Source organism: Rutilus rutilus, assembly GCF_951802725.1.
Source record: "Rutilus rutilus genome assembly, chromosome: 22".
Classification (NCBI taxonomy): Eukaryota; Metazoa; Chordata; class Actinopteri; order Cypriniformes; family Leuciscidae; genus Rutilus; species Rutilus rutilus.
Window position 1 is genome coordinate 16,874,250 of NC_140227.1, and position 14,422 is coordinate 16,888,671.

Here is a 14,422-nt window from a genome sequence, read left to right on the forward strand (position 1 = left end):
GATAATAAACGATATTCGCTTATATACTGACTCAGGCAAATTATCAGTGCTGGTACTACTCGACCTCAGTGCTGCATTTGACACTGTCGATCACAACATACTTCTGGACAGGCTGGAAAACTGGGTGGGGCTTTCTGGGATAGTCCTAAAATGGTTCAGGTCATACTTAGATGGGAGAGGTTATTATGTGAGTATAGGAGACCATAAGTCTGAGTGGACATCCATGACATGCGGAGTCCCTCAAGGCTCAATTCTTGCACCACTCCTGTTCAACCTGTATATGCTCCCAATGAGCCAAATAATGAGAAAGAACCAAATTGCTTACCACAGCTATGCAGACGACACACAGCTCTACTTAGCCCTATTGCCTAACGATTACAGCCCCATTGACTCCCTGTGCCAATGCATTGATGAAGTTAACAGTTGGATGTGTCAAAACTTTCTTCAGTTAAACAAAGACAAAACTGAAGTCATTGCGTTTGGAAACAAAGATGAAGTTCTCAAGGTGAACGCATACCTTCACTCTAGGGGTCAAACAACTAAACATCAAGTCAGGAATCTTGGTGTGACACTAGAGTCAGACCTTAGTTTCAGTAGTCATGTCAAAGCAATAACTAAATCAGCATACTATCATCTGAAAAATATAGCAAGAATAAGATGCTTTGTTTCCAGACAAGACTTAGAGAAACTTGTTCATGCTTTCATCACCAGCAGGGTGGATTATTGTAATGGACTCCTCACTGGCCTTCCCAAAAAGACCATAAGACAGTTGCAGCTCATACAGAACGCTGCCGCCAGGATTCTGAGCAGAACCAGAAAATATGAACATATCACACCAGTCCTCAGGTCTTTACACTGGCTCCCAGTTAAATTTAGGATTGATTTTAAAGTATTATTACTGGTATATAAATCATTCAATGGCCTAGGACCTCAATACATTGCAGATATGCTCACTGAATATAAACCCAACAGATCACTCAGATCATTAGGATCATATCAGCTTGAAATACCAAGGGTTCACTCTAAGCATGGCGAGTCCGCTTTTAGCTATTATGCCAGCCGCAGCTGGAACCAGCTTCCAGAGGAGATCAGATGTGCTCCTACTGAAGTCACATTCAAATCCAGACTCAAAACACATCTGTTTAACTATGCATTTACTGAATGAGCACTGTGCCAATGTTCGTCCGACTGTTTGTACTGTATTTTATTTTGTATTCTTCTAAACTGTTTTAATTATTCTTATTTCTTTTTATTATTTTAATTTCTTCTATGTAAAGCACTTTGAATTGCCATTGTGTATGAAATGTGCTATATAAATAAACTTGCCTTGCCTTGCCTTGCCTTGCCTATGAGTACAAATAAAGTGAAAGATGTTAATACAAGTTGTACACTTCTAAAAGTAAAAACACATCTAAAAGTAAAAGAACACATCTGAAAGTAAAAGAACACATCTAAATGTAAAATTTCTATCACAATCCCCCATTTGTTCATTCAAAGAACATACACAAAATTTGACATTTACTTCTCCATAATCATAGTAATTTACAACAGGTAAATTTTCTTAGTTTCTTAGTCAAACTCATGTTCGCTCTCGTTCTCGTATGCCTCACCTTCAGGCACTGTAACCTCAACCTCATACTCTTCCCAACATTCTATCTTCAAGAAATCTAATTCTATTTTCAAAAAAAAACTAATCATACCATAGTACATTGCCTTTTAACTTTGAATCAAGTTTCATTATCCTTTGCTAAATTTCGAATCACATTGATCTATTAGGCCTTTAACAGGCTGATACTGCTGATTAACCATTTTTCTTAACCTTATTTTACTAGCTTTTAATTCAAGCAGGCGATTGTTTTACTTAGTCAGATCTATTTAAGGATCTGTGTAATAAAATCTAACCAAAAAGTTCTAAAATACTTTCATTTTTATCCTTAACACAAATATCAATAATTGTATTATCTTGTTTCAAACAATGTCATTAATTTTGAAATTAACTCTCACCCAGCTGTTGCCATGAGAATAGCTTTAGCTGCTGATATGTCATTTAATCATTAATCACCATAGAAGTTTACCCAATTATCTACTCGGACCTAGTCCAGCATAGTAACTTATTCTCTCTTATTAGAGAACAACATCTATGCATCTATGATATCTGAATTAGGGTTCTAAACCCCTTAAGTTTCTTCAAAAATAGTCCCTAGATTATTTTTATCTTTTCAGTAATGTACCTATTTAGAGTCCCTATACTCTACAGAATTAAGACATTTTTCCTCTTCCTAATTTACGAGTACCTGAATGTACCTATTAATTAGTAATTGTTCAAATCATGTGTTCTAAATCAATTTCTCAGTCGCACAGTTTGATTGAACTGAATAAAAACATCAATTGACATAACACACAATTAATTATTATGCTAAGCTTGAACCATTTGTTGGTCCACATCTTCCTCCAGATGGGTTGATCATCTCGTTGCCCCATGGACGTTCCATCTTCACCAGGGTGATTCTTTGCGAAACGTTGCAATGGGCTTATCCCACGTTGGCAAGGGAGGAAAAGTTACTAGCACTTCCTTTGTCCCTCACTTTACGCTGTGCGTTGTCGTTGGTGTCTGCGTTTGGGGTTGCTGAGGGCTGGTTGGCGTTTGGCTCAGGCTGGTTGGTGTAGTTTAAGGTGAGAAGCTTGGACGGAGGTGTCACACACTGCAACCTTGCTGATAGTTGCAAGATTTTCCCTCAGAACACAACTGCAGTCCACTGGACCTTGTTTGTGGAGTGAACCACAAGAACAACCTGTGAATGGAGACCTTAAGTATTTTGTTAGTGACAACATGTATCATGTCGCCAGACTCATCTGCTTGTCTGGCCGGTCGTCCTTTTTTTGATGAGACCTGTAAAATTTCATGTTAAACAGTAACAAGACAATATTTTATACATTTGGAACAGAATCAGTTCTGTTCGCTGAGATCCATCATGACATCCTGTAAAAAGTAAAAAGTTAAGTATTGGGTGGACAGGGCAAGCTAGCTTGCTCTCTTCCTTCCCAAAGTTATACGCTGTACGTGTGTGGCATTGTTTATTTCTACCACAACAATAACCCAGCTCAGGATAGTTAGTCAAAATCATCCATGGTTGTTATTTTATTGGGAATATTTTCTTCCCTGTTGGGTCATATTTTAATTTTTTAGATATGTCTCTCAACACCATAATTCACACATCCACTTTCACACACTCCACACACACCTCTCTGGCCAGAGATTCATTCATTCATTCATTCTTGTCTGCCTTAGCAGTTTATGAACTGAATGGGGAACATATATTAGGAGTGGAATACCACCAAATATGAACGGTAACAAAGTTCGACGACGACAAACTACTGAACGTAGACACACTGTGGCATTCCCCTTGCGACAGTGTCTGTACGTTACGATATCAATTCTCAGTTGTCCGATGCAGTCGTCATGTGTTTGAGTTTAACACCGTGAACGTAAACCTAACTTTTCAAAATCAAATAGATTAAACACTTTAAATAGAAATCGTATAGACCTACAATTGCAGTTGAGAGAATCCGTTTTGATTTCTCAAATGCAATTTGTCATTCTCTGCACAATTTCAATTTCCCAACTTTTTGTTGTTGCTCATAAGCTATTTAAAAGAAGATTTGAAAATCTTCACACAATCTTTGATCCATGGACAAAAATAAAATAACATTTCTATCTCGTACCCCTGATGATGACAGCATGTGATTTCAAATGTTTATAATTAGAAAACATTGTTTCTATTGAATCTAGAAAATTACCTTTTTAAATGAAATGGAGTGACCAATATTTTTGTCAACCCACAATTTATATTTAAAGTTGGTCACCCAATCTCCTTCTCATATGCACAATGCACAAAAAAGTATCTTAGTTAAACATACAGTAAACCATTGACTCTTAGAATCTCATATGGTCAAAATCATTTTTCCACACTGTCTCCCAGGGATAACGGGATACAAATTCTAGACGCCTTCATATAAAAAGTATAATATTTAAAACACGTGCAATTCATATAGTACTATTTATTCATCACTTTAACAGTTCTGATTCCCTTAATATTTTCTCTTATAATAGTGACTGTTTGTAAAACCCTGTGCTCTCAGATGGCCACACATTTTGTCAGCCACCAATCTTTTAGTGAGTCACATTGTTTCACAAAAAAAACCCCATTCTCTCCAGTCTGCAGTCTGTGGTTTAGCTAAAGAGATGTGAGGGACTTCCCCCTCTACATCATACAGTGATGCTTGGCTATCAGTCAATTTAACCTTCACAGCACACCATTTATCTGACCAAATTAACTCTGAGGTTTTCAGTTCCTCAATCTCTAGTTCAGACCATTTTTCAGCAAAAATTTCATCTCGCTCACTGCTAACATGACATGTGCAATGCAAATCACTTTCTTCCATGAAATCATGGTCAGGAGGCATCCTATCTGTGGCTTTGTTTTACAGACCACACTGAGGAGTGCTCCATTCAAAAACAAACATGGCATTCGCACCATGCTCATATCAGCAGTGAGGCCACTGTCATCACAATACAAGTTCAGCTTCAGTTTACACATCAAATATCTTCCCAGAAGATTACAAGGACAGGTATTAGTCACAAGAAAACCATGAGAAAATGAGTGATCACCAATCTGTCAAGACAAATCTGCTGTATATGGTTCCTTTACCAGATGCCCTGTGGCACTTCTGGAGGTTGCCCATTTTCCAGATAATACAATTAAATCAGGCAATTGTTCATTTTTAATTGCTGAGTTCTTCACTCCACTGTCAATTTAGAACTTAATTTTCCTACCCTCGATACTGATATCAATCATTGGTAATTTTGCAAATGCTTTATACCAAAAGTTCAGTGTCAGCAAGCGAATTTTCTTCATTGCAAGAAACAGCAAGCATATTTTCTTCATTGCAAGGAGCAGAAAAAGAGATAAGATTAAACATATTTACCACCTGGGAGTCAGACCCTTCACCGTCGCTCCCCTCCCCCTCCTTCTTTCAATCTCCTTGTGGCTCTGGTGGCTGATGGAATCCTTTCTTCTTTGGAGGATCCGGACAGTCATTTCTCCAGTGTCCTTTTCGCCCACAATTATAACAAACTTCAGGGTCCATTGCGGGTCAGTCACCCATTCCACGTCCTCTTCCACCCCATCTTCAGCAGAGCCAGTTGAGTGTCTTTGTCAATCTTTTTCTGTTTGTTCTTGGCTTGGTCTCTCAGCAGCTGTTGTTGATGCGTTGCGTGTCGCCGGATTTCTTCCAGACGCTGTTTTGACCTTTTTCCCTATTTCAGGGTCCAGACCGTCCAGAAAAAACTGTTTTCAGATATCTTTCATACGTACTTATCTTTGATTGTCTGGCCTGTGCTTCTCTTTGGGTTGGTGAACATTTACGAATTTTGCAGATGGAGGAGTGTAGTCTGGAGGAGCAGAGGGCAGGGTGATCGAACCTAGCAAGCTTCGATGTTCAGGGTGTCTTGGTGGTCTTGCTTGCAGACTCGTTCCCTCTTCTTCTTTGTCTTTGTCTTTTGCCTTCCATTGTTCCTGGTTGTCTTTGTGGTTCGTGGAGGGCCACTGCTGGTGGTGGTTGGTAGGGGGAGTAGGGAGCCGGACAGCGGTCGTCCTCAGCCAGGCGGGTTTTCATGCATCTCATTTCCTCGGAAGAATTAGAAACAGAGCTTAGTAAAGTTTTTTCTGGCTTCCTCTTTCTGGCTTCCTCTTTCTGGCTTCCTCTGCCTTTGTCTCTCTACTATTTGCACTCTTTAATGGTGCTAATGCTGCATTTTTCTGTCTTCTTTGTCTGGTAATTGCCTCATTTAACCATACATCTATAATTCGACCATCAAAGTCATAATTATATTCTTTCTGTATATTTTTGGACTTGTTTTTTGTCCAATTTTCCTTTGTCTTTTGCAGATGGCTTACACTCAGACATTAAACACTTATGCTTACATTAAACACACATTAATTAACTGTGGTATCCTATGATGCCACCCTTTTGAGAAATCCACTGTCTCCAATTCTTTATCATTAACATACTCGACGGTATTTATATTTGCGTATTTAATTTTTTTCAGTATTTATATTTAAATTTTTCCAGTCGCGTGGTCACCACGCACTATATTTACTGTGTTAATTCTCTCCCCCAGCGTGGCCTCCACGCCTGCCTAAATCCGTCAATCTAGGACTTTCAAAAATGCCCACATCCGTCGATGCTAGGTCTTTTTCCCAGACAAGTGCCTTCTCAAATGTTTGAAAATTACTTATTTCAAACTGCACCTTGTCTAGACGTTTGAGAAGTTACTATCAGGCTTATTCTCCAAACTCTGGCCCTTCTGGGAAAACAATTAACACCTGGCATTTGAGAAATTACTTTCAAACTTATTCTCAAACCCTTTTAAAAATTACTATTCAATACGCAAATAATTTTCTTATTTACCACGTAAATAATTTTCTCTCACCGTGCTTTTTGCAGCTTGGTTCTTTATTCGGGATCGCGTCCACCTAGGCCTGCCGTGGTATCTACAATTCTCCCGTCCCTTGCAGTTTAGCGTTGGGGTATCGGAGCCAGAGACTTCTTGTCTTTGGGATGTTCAATCAATTGCTTCGTCCACGGAGGTCATCAGCTTTGCGACTCCCAATCCTCGTCGCCATTTGTCGTGGAAATTCTTTCTCAACTTTAAATAATAATTGGAAGACAGCTGGAGATTTCAAAAGTTATAAAGATCTTTATTTCTTGCAAGAAAGGCTGTTCACATACAGAACGCATCTGGTATGAGAAGGCAAAGGGCTAGTCCCCTTCCAGAAGTTATATACCCCTAAACACATCCTGGATAGGCTTCATCTGTGTCAAAGGATCAATACCTTAAAAGGAGACATCTCGTTCAAAAATCTTGGTCTGGCATAAATTATATCTAGACAGAACAATATCATGCCTACATACAAGTTCCTGTTTTTAGCTGCAGCTCTTCACACATTTTGCTTATATCTCTATTTTGATCTTAAGCTACGCACATACTTTCACACTTGGAGCTCACAAAAGGACACTTGAAGTACAAAGGGTCACTTGAGTGCATATAGTCTCTCTGTTACTTAGTCTCCTATAACTCAGAACATTTTGTCCCTGCAAGCTTGTCTTAACTTATGCTTTTCTAAACACTTGATTACATATCTTTAATAACGTGCTTTAGCTTATATGAATATATTTCTTCAAATGCTTATGAGTACAAATAAAGTGAAAGATGTTAATACAAGTTGTACACTTCTAAAAGTAAAAACACATCTAAAAGTAAAAGAACACATCTGAAAGTAAAAGAACACATCTAAATGTAAAATTTCTATCACAGTGTGTCTGCTTCCCGGACAATGTTAGGAAGATTGTTCCAAAGTTTTGGTGCTAAATAGGAGAAGGATCTCCCGCCAGCAGTCGATTTTGATATTCTAGGTATTATCAACTGGCCGGAATTTTGAGATCGCAATAGACGTGAAGGACTATAATGCGTTAAGAGCTCGCTCAAGCACTGCGGAGCTAAACCATTTAGTGCTTTGTAAGTGATCAGCAATATTTTAACATTTATACATGTTTAATAGGGAGTCAGTGCAGTGTTGACAGAACCGGGCTAATATGGTCATACTTCCTGGTTCTGGTAAGGACTCGAGCTGCTGCGTTTTGAACCAGCTGTAGTTTGTTTATGAAGCGTGCAGGGCAACCAGCCAGTAGAGCATTACAATAATCTAGCCTTGAGGTCATGAACGCATGAACTAACTGTTCCGCATTTGTCAATGAGAGCATATGGCGTAATTTAGATATATTTTTAAGATGGAAAAATGCGGTTTTACAGATACTAGACACGTGACTTTCAAATGAAAGATTGGTATCAAAGAGCACACCCAGGTTCCTAACCGACGACGAAGACTTAACAGAGCAGCCATCAAGTGTTAGACAGTATTCTAGGTTATTACATGAGGACGTTTTTTGTCCAATAATTAGAATTTCTGTTTTTTCAGAATTTAGTAGTAGGAAATTACTAGTCATCCAATTTTTTATATCAGCTATGCATTCCGTTTGGTGTTACGTTATGTGTATTTGTCTTTGTGTCTTTATATGTTTTTCTTTGAGTTTCAGATTATCGCTGATTTGATAACAACCTGCCAGCGGTAATTGGGTGATCAGATGATGACTCGGTCCTTAAAAATGCCTCTTCCGCTCGACATGGAGGACGGTTGCGGCTTTGGGTCGGTCGCAGCGGTTCTGACTTCCTGCCAGCCGCTAGATTAAAACATTATTTTCATGTGTCTTTTGGTTATGTCTTCTATTTAGAATGTGGTGATGTAGTAGAGACCTGGGGTCTCATTTATAAAACTGTGCGTAGGAACCTTACTAAAAGTGTACGTGCGCCCGAAAGCCAAAAATGGCATACACAAAAAAATATTCAGACTTATAAAACCGTGCGTACGCCAGAACCTGCGCAGAATTCACTTTATAAATCCCAGTCAGCGGAAGATTGTGCGTACATGCGTCTCCACCCGAAATAACCATATATGGAGCTCACAACGCCTAGTTTTACTATGCAGATCCTCATCTACATATCATTTGCATATGATTATTCATCCACGTGATAACTTATCACGGGGATGAATAATCATATGCAAATGATATAAACGGTACAAGAAACATTACATTAATACAAATCAAATAGTTGTCTATCCTTGCCTTGTTTTTGAATAGCCTACATAAATCAAATAGTCTAAAATACATTTCAGAGAAAGTTTTTCTCAATCTTTTCCACTTGCCGAATTGTATTTTTAATTGATTTATATTTTTAATGGAAACAGATAGGCCTTGGGCATTATTTGCACGAAACTATTTTCTCAGACAATCTGGTATTATCATGATAAGCAATTATCTCTGTGGTTAAAACATTAAAGCACGCCACAGAAAAAGTGTTCAAAAACAATCGCATCCACAACAAATATTTCTAATGATTGAATTAAAATTTTTTTTGTAACTTCAGTAATGATTTCAAGTGTTTAACTCCATTAATTTGAATGGCATATTTAATATAAATGTTTATATCAGAAGTATTTTATTTATTTAAACTGTTATTTGCGTCAGTTTCACTAAACGGCTCAACACGCTCGCTGCTGCGGACATTTAAGAAGGAATGGATATTTGCTTCAAGTGACAGGCTTGGTGATTGAAATTGTATTTGTATAATCTTTCTGTATGTTTAATTTTCTTTAGATTTTCTGTATAAAAGTCATTTAACTCCAGCTCACCATCGGTGTCGCCAAAGTGCTCCATCTCCAAAACGTTTGTAGGCATGGGTCAGAGTTTGCGTGCAGGTGCGCAAATTTTCCCATCAAGTTTTTCTTTATAAATCCCACCTTTTGCGCAGGAACTGGCGTACGCATGTTTTCAGCCCCGTTTTGTGCGTACGCAAGGTTTATAAATGAGGCCCCTGCTCTTTTGTTTTGGAACCTATTTATCCAATGTTTTTGATGAGCGCAGTTAGGTAAGCTTATTGTAGTTTATTTTATTTTCTTTGTGGTGGTAGGTTAATTACGTTAGGTTGGGTTTTGTTTGTTATTTTGGGCCTTGGGTCTCTCTGACGAAAATACCACTTTATAAAAATGTTTTCTGTTGATTCATTTTTGTTGTTAACGAATTATAATTTGTTATATATATATTTTTTTTTGGGGGGGGGGGGGGATAATTGACTAATTCTGTAGGATCAAGTTGCGTTTTTTTAACAAGCGGCTTAATCATAGCCAGCTTAAATGTTTTCGGTACATATCCTAGTGAAAAAGATGAATGAATGATATTAAGAAGAGGATCTATGACCTCTGGAAACATCTCCAATTGAGTTCAGAATGTCTTTAAATGCCAATCCCAAAGCATCTTTTTCGTTATATTAAAATCACCAACAATTAGTATTTTATCTGCAGCCTATACTAACTCTGACAGAAAATCAGCAAATTCTTTGATAAAGTCTTTATGGTGCCCTGGTGGCCTGTATACAGTAGCCAGCACAAATGTTAAATGTGATTTATCATTTACACTAGATAGTAGATACATTTAACACTTCAAAAGAATCTATCTCTCAGCCCTCTCCTCGGACAGCACGTCATATACGCATTTATTCTATCTGACTTATTTGTAAGTGTGAACTCGTGAAATCTCAATTCTCCAGCGGCAGTCATCTTTGTTGTAAACTAATTCAAATCAAGCGCTCTTTGATGACGTGGGTGATTACGTAACCGCAGATCATCTGTCCATCATCGATTAAAGCCCGCCCTGGCAATTTGATTGGCTCGGCCTTCTGGCAGCCGAGCATAATTACTCCTCAACGGATCGAGTCCAGACCGAACTTCCTGACCAAAAAATGTTGTGGGCGGCTAATAACTTACAGCAACACCTCCCCCTTTGCCTTTCAGACGAGGTTCATGTTTAGAACACTAATCTTGCGGGGTGGACTCATTTAAAGTAATGTAATCGTTTGGTTTTAGCCAGGTTTCTGTCAAACACAGCACATCTAGATTATAGTCTGTAATCATATCATTAACAATGAGTGCTTTTGAAGTAAGGGATGAATTTTGTGTGCATTTCTGAATTTTGTATGCATTTTGTATCCTGTGTGTGCATATGTGAATGAGTGTGTGCATTTATCTTTGAGACTCTTCAAGCTCCATACAGCTCCCACATAACGCAGCTAGTCCAGGTTGCTGTAGTTACTTAACCCCTAGTTGCTCCAGAGGCGTGCGACCTCTGACATATATAGCAATTGTAAGTCGCTTTGGATAAAAGCGTCAGCTAAAATGAATAAATGTAAATGTAAATGTAAATGTAGTTAGAGTCCCTTCGCACCAGGGGCATCAAGTGCTCTAGACGCTGGATGGTGGCCAGATCATCATGTCTCTCCATCTCAAATTTTGCCTGTTCATTACATAAACATATGGTTGGACATTTGAGATTGGTTCTTAAGTTTTTTCTCAATAGCAAAACTAGAAATACAATCTAGAAGTTAAGGCAAAAACAATAAGCTTTTTATATGCTTTTTTTTTTTAAACTGTAGATCATAGATCCTATACATGTACTATTTCAAAACACAATATTTAGTCCCGTACATTTAGAATATATATATATATATATACACCTGTTCTTGTGTGGCCACAGGTGCAGTGATGGGCTCTTCTTTAGGATGGACCATATGAGGGCCACCTGTTACATGAGATACCAAGACAATTCAACCAGATCAAGACGATATAGAACCTAAAGCTGTACTGAAAGAAAACTAGTTTCAACATTACCAGTTGTGCGTGTTTGACTAGCTCTGGATCTCTCCAGAGAACAGAGTCTGGTCTTGTATGTTCTCAAGGCAGCAAAGTCCTCCTGGAGTTTGACTGTGGACTCTTTTATGGCATCAAAGTTGGCCTGCACCCTCGTTAGTGTCTTCTCATATTCCTAAATTTAAATTTAAATTTAGCATACATTTATGCTAGCGCCATGCTATGCTATACACAGGAAAAAAATTGCAAATAATGGATGCTTAAGTAATTCTATTGACAATGAAAAAAAAAGCTCTATGTGATGGGATTTATCTGACCTTGGTGACGTGGTCCAGGTGTAGATCCACCATCTGATCTGGATACGGCCGGGCTCCACCTCACTTTAGTATACGGAGAGATTGGTAGACACTTCAGGACTGCGTTGTCACATCCAGGCGCTGGTCCTTCGTCAGATGATCTGGATACGGCCTGGATCCGGCGGACTGCGGTAAACCTCGGTATAAACAGAGAGACTAATATTAGCGTAGATGCCATTCTTCTTATGATGTAACGAGTACATCAGGATTTATGGGAAGTGTCCCCGGTTCCGGCTGACCTAATCTATATATAGATAGATATTTTCAAAACCACTAAGAAATAAATTTTGAAGTGTTGGTGCTTAATGTAAAAATATATAGTATAAACGATAAATCACGTTTGAGATTTGTGCTGGCTACTGTATACAGGCCATCAGGGCACCATAAAGATTTTATCAAAGAATTTGCGGACTTTCTATCAGAATTAATATTGACTGCAGATAAAGTACTAATTGTTGGTGATTTTAATATACACATCGATAACGAAAAAGATGTATTGGGTTTGGCATTTAAAGACATTGTAAACTCAATTGGAATTAGACAACACGTGTCAGGACCTACTAATTGTCGTAATCATACTCTAGATCTAATATTATCACATGGAATAGATGTTGATGCCGTTGAAATTCTGCAGCAGAGCGATGACATCTCGGATCATTATCTAGTCTTGTGTAAATTACATTTAGCCAAGGCTGCAAAGCCGACTCCGTGTTTCAAATATGTTAGACCTATCACTTCTGCCACTAAAGATTGCTTTATCAATAATCTTCCTGATCAGTTTCATCATCTCAGCATCCCGGATAGCTTAGAAGAACTTGATATTGCAACACTCTCTAGTACTTGCTCTCTCTAGCACACAGTTGCTCCGTTGCGCTTAAAGAAGATTAAAGAAAATAGTCCAACGCCGTGGTACAACGAGCACACTCGGGCCCTTAAGAGAGCAGCCAGAAAAATGGAGCGCAACTGGAAGAAAACAAAACTAGAGGTATTTCGGATTTCATGGAAGGAGAGCTCGATTACTTACAGAGAGGCTTTTAAAAGGTTTTTCAACCCTATTAGAAGAAAATAAACATAATCCTAGGTATTTATTTGAAATGGTGGCTAAACTAACGAAAAAGAAAGCTTCAAGCCCAGAAGTTTCCAAGCAACACAGCAGGGATGGAAATTAACTTTTTTGTCCACCGGCCACTGTGGCTGGTGGATTTCAAAATCTACCAGCCACTCAATGTTTTTACCAGCCACTTTCTTGTTTTTAACCGACAATGTGTAACTGCATGTGAAAATTAATACTACAAGATCTACAATACTTAAGCAGTTTATTTAATCTCAAGTCTCAATGAAATATTGACATTTTCTCTTTCTCTCTTAATATATTTCTCTTTTTTACCTGGATGTGGCATTTGAATGATTCGTGGTCTTTTATGGCTTCCAGTTTTAGGTTTTTAGTCCCAACAATGAAACTAGGGCTGGGCGATATGGACCAAAAGTCATATCCCGATTATTTAGGCTGAATATCGATATACGATATATATCACAATATTTTTTCCGCAAAGTGAGAGCAAATGTTCAGTCAAAATCAAAGCCAAATATGACATGTCACAAGTAGTTTTATTGAAACCAGCTATTTCCACACACACAAGTACTGTCCCCCTTTACTTAACATAAATTGTAAGAATATGACTAGTACTAATAAATAAACATTAGGCCTATGCTAAAGCTATTAAATAGCAGTCCCAAACTAGTTTTTGTTAATACAATGTTGGTATGAGCCACTAGAGTCATTTAAAAATATAAAAAATAACACAAAGAAAAATAAAGTGGCATTTTGGGGTTAATATGGAAACGACAGTTACCATGGTGAATACACAATATTAACAATAACTGTTAATGAACCATGGAAACTACTCCTGATGAATAGAATGAAAATCATCCCTGCATTACTTTTATTTTGTGTAATTTACAACGTAACGGCGTTGCATGCTCGTAGTTTATTTTGCACTTTATATACAGTGAGGCGATACACAGCGCGCGCCGCCGCATGCGCGTGCAATTGAAGAGTGTTCGCTATGAGAACAGGTCAGGATAACGGCTGACGTGACAGGACAAGAAAGTCCGTTTTTCTGAGGTGAAAGACTTTATTTCAGCGTACACTTATGTCCTCTAAAAGTGTCCGCCGTCTGTGTGAAACAGTATATTTTTATTTACCCGCCACGGTGGCCGGTAGGTGAAGCGAGTTTACCCGCCACAACACAAAATCACCCGCATTTGGCTGGTGGCGGGTGCTAATTTCCATCCCTGCAACACAGCAGTAATGACTTTATGAACTCCTTCACTTATAAGATTGATAATATCAGAGACAAAATTATAACTATGCAACCGTCTACTACAGTATTGCATCAAGCAGTGCATTTTAGTCTCCCTGAGGAAAAATTTGATTCATTTATTGCTATAGGAGAGGAAGAATTTACTAAACTTGTTAAATCATCTAAACCGACATCATGTATGTTAGACCCTATACCGACTAAGCTACTGAACTGCTACAAACTGATAACGGTCAGATAAGTATGATTTAAACCATGCTAATGCAATTCCACTAATGCCAACATAATTTTCGAGTAGGGATGAGCGAGTACAGCATTATCTGTATCTGTATCTGTTAACCATATGAATTATCTGTATCTGTATCTGTACTCGGACTGGGCGGGGCCTAACCCGGAAGTGGGCGGGATTTAACCCGGAAGTGAG